Below are 7,440 nucleotides of genomic sequence, written 5' to 3' on the forward strand. Positions count from 1 at the left end.
CCAGACCTTACATTCTGACCTTAAAGGGATAAGGGATGACGACCGCTCTGGCCATGCCCGGCCTTAAGGGACATCGACCTGGGGCCCTCTGGTTGGAAGGTCATGGGGGAGGGGTGCTAGGGGTGCAGGAGCATCTCATTAACTGCCACTCGAGCGATGGTGCATGTGTGTTCCCTGAGAAAGTGTGAAATACAGGGGGCGAAGGCCAGGATTAGACATAGCAGTGTGATGGGTCCCAGAAATGGGAGGAGCCAGGACTTTAAAAACGACCCCGTGCATAGGGCTGCAAGCAAGAGAACACAGTGCCTCCAGAGGACGAAAATCCCAGCGAGAGGGCACTGGGCAGAGGCATTGGGAGCCCAGGTGAGGTTGGACGTGTAGAGGAGAGAGACATTGGAGAACTGTGGAGAGGTAGTGACGTCGTGGGTAGAGGTATATAACTGACCTGGAATGAGGGTGGTACCAGAACGGCAGCTATGACCCATCTTAACAGTGGGAGGCAGAGGCAGCAAGAGTTATTTTGGGTGGGGTCCAGGGAGGCCAGAAAATGAAAAGTAGAGTTGATTAAAGCTGGCACTTGGTGGCTTGGGAGAGGAGAGGGCAAAATTACTGGGGCCAAAATTTTCTGGATTGGTCATGTAGGGGGCAGGTTATGATAAAGTTTAAGTATTTCTATAATACCCCCAGGGTCCGCACCCCAGGCATCTATTCGGGTACCTGCAGGTTGGGTGGACAGCCAGAGAGAGACAGACGGGTTCCTGATGGTAAATGTGACTGGACTAGAGGTCGTGGGGGTGCAGCCCTGAGGGGGCCAAAGATTGACCCGAGGGCTGCTAAGGTACCCTGAATGGTGGAACTGCAGAGTGACTGATGAGGAGCGCCTGTCCCAAGCAGTCTTATTGATAATCCCTTGATCACCGCATGTGTGTTGTACCTGGAATTTCCACTCGTAACTGTCAAAGCAGAGTCCATTCCAAAGGCCATGAGAAGGAAGAGAAGGCCAGGCATGGCTAACCACGTGGGGAGGAGGCAGCCCCAGAGCCAGTCCAGACATCTTAGAGTTACTGTGATTCCCACGAGTAGGAGGTATAACACTGCTAGCAAAAGCCTTTTCCAGAACACCCATTCCTGTGGGGCCACTGCAGCCAGTCCAACAGAGAGAACTAGGGCTAGTGTGATGGGGAGGGCCTGAACAGGTAATTATAGGGTTAGGGTAGAGATGACATAGGCTTCTGCTGTGAGAGAAAGAAGAGGGTTTCTCTGGGGACTATGGGGTGAGCCTGGTGTGGAGAAATGGGGGGGAGGGGAACTAAGCCTGGGGGGCGGGGGGACAGGTGGCCTGGCAGAGGAGGCCAAGAAAGGGGGAGGAGTTAAATTAAGGGTGCCGTGTAACTTTGCAAGGAGGGGTGTGGGGCATGTGGGGATGACAGGAAAAGAGTGGGTGAAGTACGCTTTCCCGAGGCGGCAGGCTAAGGGTTCGGTAGAGAGAGGACATGAGGGCTGGCCAGCAATACCCAATAGAGACCTGGGAGGGTAATAAGGGGCCGGGGTATGTTGGGAGGATGGAGTAGGTAGCCCCTGTGTCCACCAGGAAGGTGAACGACTTACCCACTACCTGAAGCTGGACCCTGGGCTTGGCGAGGGTAATTGGGGTGGTCGAGTCTGGGGCCCGTTAATCCTCAGCCCATCCCATCATGGCCAGGTCGAAATTGGGGCGGTGGATCTCCTCTCAGCGTGGAGGTGTTGGGAGTGGATCTCGTCTCCCTCTTTTGGGGCAGTCAGAGCCCCAGTGACCAATTTTAGTGGGTGGCCTGGGATCCGGGCATTCACGGGCCCAGTGGCCTGGCTTACCACATTTGAGGCAGCTTCCTGGGGGAAGACTGTGTCTAGGGACCCCCTTCTGAGGTGCCAGCCACAGGGCACCATCAGGGCTTGGGCTTGCATGGCAGCCATCTGTTTGGCCTGTTTGTGACGGGCTATTTCAGCATCCTCCTCTCAGGAACTGAAAACTTTAATTGCCATACTCACCATGTCTCGTATGGGGGTTTGAGGGCCCTGTTCAGCCTTTTTGATTTTTTTTTCTTTTTTCCTGTTATCAGGGGCTGACTGGGTGATAAAAAGGGTGGCCAGAACTACTGCCCCAACAAGATCTTCCAGGAAGAGTGAGGAATGGAGTTGCGTAGCCTCAGTGAGGCGGCTCAAAAACATGGCTGGATTTTCTTCTTGACCCTGGGTGACGTCTCACAATTTGTCAGAATTTACTGCCTTTTGGGGTGCTTGTTCTATCCCTGCTTTAAGGCATTGTAACATGTAGTCGAATCAGACAGAAGTGGCCAAGGTCACCTTCCTGACATCTCCAGCCAAGATTAACTGGGGGATTGCCTCAGCACCTACCGCTGTGGTGGCGTCCGCCATGTGGGCCCTGTCAGTTACTCTCTTCCTGCCGCCTGTACCTGGTCACACTCGTCCGCCATCATGGTGGATGTCGTAATTACGTGGACGTCATGCCAGGTGAGGTCATAGGCCTGCGTGAGGTATCTGAACTCTGATTGGGTGGGGTTGGCAGAGAAGGAGCCCAAGCGCTTTTCAGTGGCAGACAAATCCTCAAGGGAAAAAGGAACATGGACTCGAACGACTCCCTCAGCCCCTGCCACCTCCCGTAGGGGAGCCATGACCTGGGGTGGGGTGGGTCATTTGAGTGTGTATATCCAGCAATGAGAGAGGACAAAGGGGTTGTTGGCCGAGGCGGGTGGGGAAGATTTTCGGGGTAGGGAAGTGGGGGGACAGAGGGTTTGGGAATATTTAATGGGGGGGGCAGGAAGGGACCTCAGCGGAGAGGAGAGAGATTCTGGGGCAACAATGAGAGCAGAGGATTCAGGGGGTTCAGAAGTTTCCTTGGAAAGGCTAGGAGCCAGTTTTCAGCCCTCGTCCACCTTAGCAAGCAAAATCTGGGAGGTAATGCAAGGGTGGGGATGAGAGCGCAGATACCAAAGAGCCTGAACATAGGAGATTAACGTCCATTTGCCCTTACTCTGACAAAAACTGGTAAGATAGGTCAAGACATTGAAATCAAAAGTGCCCTCGGGCAGCCAGATTGATCCATTGTTTAGTAAATATTTGGGCCAAGCCATGGTCTACAGGAAGACCAGATGGCCTTTGGATTACAGAGGACACATCCTAAAGGTGTTTTGGGATCAGGTTTGGAGGCAGCAGACCCCATGATGGATTAGACCTCGGGTAGAGAGAATGAGCCGAGAGGCGTCCCCCTTGGGTATAACCTCTCCACGGATGGGAGAGTGAAGGAAAGTGTTGACCAGGTGTCCCCGAGATGAGACGATCCTTAGGGTACTCCTGGGGCACCCGGAATGGATGGGGAGTGTTCCTGGCACGGCCGTGACTACAGACCGGAATACTCTGGAGGTCTGAAAAACGGCTGGGATCGCTTACCTTCCCAGCCAGGTGACTGGGTGACTGTGTGAGGGGTCCAATGGAGGGCCTCTAACCGAGAGGCATCCAGCCCTTCCCGGGTTTCGGCACCAGATGTTAGGTTTGATTTGGGAGTGGTGGCAAAGTCAGAGGCAGTAAAGAAGAAGATACCAGAGTCAGGCCATGGGGTTTAATAAAACCAGCATAATTTATTCTGCAAAAAGCTCTTGAGTGAGGTCCCTCGGAGTCATGCCCAGGGTGAGTGGCTGCTCGTTCTTAAAGGGCCGTTGTCCAATAGCAGCTTACTAGTGCTCGTTCTTAAAGGGCCGTTGTCCAATAGGAGCTTGCTAAGGGTCCTTGTCTGGCCAATGAAGTTTGCTGTTTCTGTTCAGCTTTGGCAGGCGTGCCAAATGCTGAAGGGCGGGAAAGTCTGTTGGTGGTGGCGGGCTAGATGTGGGAAACAAGAAAGTTCCTGCTGGCGGGAATGTTTCTGCCATGTTTCTTTTCCCTTCCCCCATACCTTACAATAAGCACATGAAAACATGCTCCATGTCGTGCACCAATGACGAATGGAAATCAAAGCCACAGTGAACTACCACCAAGTGCCCATAAGAATGGTAAAAATCAGAATTCCAACCCTACCAAGGGTCGATGCTAATGTGGGGGAACTAGGACTCCCATCCACTATTGGTAGGAACATAAAATGATCCAATCACTCTGAAAAATATTTTAGCCATTTCTTTAAAAACTAAACATATAGGGGGCCGACAGTTGGCGTAGTGGTTAAGGGTGCTGGACTCCCACAAGGCTGACTATGGTTCAAGTCCTGGACCTGGCGGCTTGCTTTCTCACTTTCCCTTTCTTTCTCACTCTGTCACTCTCTGGTCAAATATAAATAAATAAATAAATAGTTTATTTTTAAAAAATGAGAAGATATTAAAAAAAAAACAAAACTAAACATATAACTCTCATGTAATCCAGAAATTCCACTCCCAGATATTCGCCCAAAAGAAATGAAAGCATATGTCCATGCGAGGATTTGTACCTGAGCAGGCACAGCAGCCTTACTTGTAATCACCCAAAATGGTGATCTCGGAACCAGCATCAACATCACCTGCAGAGTTGCTAGAAATGCAAATTATTATACCCCACCCCAGACCTACTGAATGAGAGAGGTTTACCAGTTCTCCTTGGGAATGAAAATTGTCCCAGCAATCTGTGATTAACAAAGCCTTCAGGAGACCAGCAGATGGCATAATGCTTACGTTATTGGAATCCCATGTAGTTGACTGCGCTTTGAGTTCTGGACCTGACAGCTTAAAACTCACACCAGGCATGTGTGCATGCATGCCCAAAATCAAGAGAGGAGAATGGAGAAGAAGGAATTACAGCATGACCATCCCTTCTTGGAGGTGATCTCTTGCTTTCTGTCTCTCTCTCTCTCCAGCGAGTGAGCACACATGCTCTAGAGCAAAAATCTCTCTTAAACACAAACAACACACGCGCGCGCGCACACACACACACATCAGACAATTCTGATGGAGGCTACTATGTAAGAACCACAACCCAGCCCCGAGCCCACCCCAGTTGAGACTGGCACCCCAACCACACTATCAGAACGACTGCTTCAGAGCAATGCTTCTCAGACATTGATGTGCACCTGAGTCATCTGGGGATCGCATATAAGTAGGTTCTGATTCGGTAGGTTTTGGCAGGGTTTGAGATTCCACATTGCTAATTAACCCTGGGTGTGCTCATTCTGCTGGCCCTGGGAGTTACAGCGAAGACTGTTCTTGGAAGTGCCCTGACTTTTTCAAATCAGAGCACATCTGACTATCTCAGTTCTTGCAGAGAGGATCATTGAGTGTTAGGATAGAAGCTCTGCTTTCTTCATTCTCTTCCGCTCCCTCCAATACTTTGATAACTTTGGGAAAGAATGAAAGCCCTTCCCTCTCCAGTAGACAGAACTTTGTTCTGGAATGTTTTCTTGGCTGCTTGAGATTCCAACATTTCTTAAGAGCCTAGCCCAGAGCCTTTCAACATTACAATTGCTTTTGGAGTGTTTAAGAATACAGATGCCCATGGTTCTTGACACAACATCCTTCTGCCTCCACCCCAGAAATCACTGTGAAATTTCATGATTGGCTTAAAGTGCAGGAAACAAAAGTTAAAAAAAAAAAAAGAAAGAATATAGGAGCCTGGGCCCCGAGACTGTTTTGATTTGATGCAGAGCCCAGGCGTCAGCATTTGTAAAGCCCCCCTGGTAACCTGATGTGCCAGAGCTTAAAATCACCGTCTACCTCTACAGGTGCCCCGACCTTGCGCCCTCCCACTATAACGTTCATTCAACAAATACCGACAAGCCTCCCTCCAGTCCCCAAACTCAGGGATACCAAGATGAATAAACCATAGCCCCTGCCCTCAAGAAGCACATAGGCCAGGAGGAGAGATGAGCAAGTCTAAACCCAATTTTTAAAAAAGAATAATTTATTTATTTAATTTTATTTCTTATTATTATTTTTTAATTTGACCAGAGAGAGAGAGAGAAAGGGAAAGTGAGAAAGCAAGCCACTAGGTCCAGGACTTGAACCACATTCAGCCATGTGGGAGTCCAGCGCCCTTAACCACCACACCGCATGCTGGTCCCTCTAAACAATTTTAATGCATGTGATAAATGCTACAACAGAGAGATTTCATTCAGTAAATAAACGTTGATTGCAATTGACAAATTTGGAGCACTGAGAGTCTTACTATTATTACTCCTATCTTCATGGAGTTCTTGTCCTGGGGAACCCAAGTCACATGGAACAGAGAAATGGGGCCCCTAGTCCAGATTAAGAATGATCAGAAAAGACCTTCTTATCGTCTTTATTTCTTTTTTCCTTTCTTTAAAGTTTATCCATTCATTTCCTTGGAGAAGGAGACGGGTACCCCCATCGGGTCCCTCATACCCTAATATACCCCCAGTTACAGCCAGCCCAGAGCACAGGAACTGGGGTGCTCTGGAAGGTCCCAGGAAGTGAGCCCAGGACTTTTGTGCCACCACCTGACCACCTCTTTCCATGGCCTTGGTACTGCTGTAGAATCTTGAAACAATCATCCAAACTCAAGAAGAGAGGAGAGTACTCCAGGCAGAAAACAGCATAGGAAAGGCACGGAGGTAGGAAGGAACATGGTGTTTTTAGGAACTGGCAGCATAAGAGCTGAGAAAGATCCCCAAAAGCCCGGTCCTTGGCATTGGTCCGACAGCTTCCCTCCTCTCTCTCCCCATGCCCTGGGCAGCATCTCCCTTCCACGTAGTAACACTGCCCAGGGTTAGGCCACACACCGTTCTCCAGGACATGCCGTCATCTCGGAATTCCACAATTCGACATCATTTATGAGGGAGTCTTGGGCCAAGAGCCCTCCTCCTCCTTTCTTTAGGCCCAAGACCACTGCCCACCTGGTTTCCATTCCCTGCCACCCCGAACCCCTGCATCATTTATGAGGGAGTCTTGGGCCAAGAGCCCTCCTCCTCCTTTCTTTAGGCCCAAGACCACTGCCCAGACCCACCTGGTTTCCATTCCCTGCCACCCGGAACCCCTGCTCACTACTGGAAAAGGCCTCCAGGTGGAGCCCTTGTACTCAGCTCCTTGGCCTGCCGGACACACCCATTTTACATTTCCTACCTAATTTCCTCTCCAGTGAACTTCCTCCCCGCAGGCCCCAGGACTGGAACTATAATCATCTGTAGTCTGAGGAAGAGGCTCACAGGAAGCAAGTTCAGTACAAACCAGTTGAGTCGCTCTCTTTGAGCCTTTCATTCCTAGTTCTCCCCTCGCTTCTCAACTCCCTTGAGGCCCCTGCACTCCTGCCTGTAAGACGTCCCCCATTCTGCTGTGGGCTGGGGGTTCTTCATCAGTGAAGATGCCTGTCCACCCAAACGAGATGTGCTCAAAGACTTGTTTCCTGGGGAGTTGGATCTGGGCATGAAAGAGGATACGTTTTGTAGAGGGAGCTGAATCAAGATGCAGT

Source organism: Tupaia chinensis, unplaced genomic scaffold, assembly GCF_000334495.1.
Source record: "Tupaia chinensis unplaced genomic scaffold, TupChi_1.0 Scaffold000539_1, whole genome shotgun sequence".
Lineage (NCBI taxonomy): Eukaryota > Metazoa > Chordata > Mammalia > Scandentia > Tupaiidae > Tupaia > Tupaia belangeri.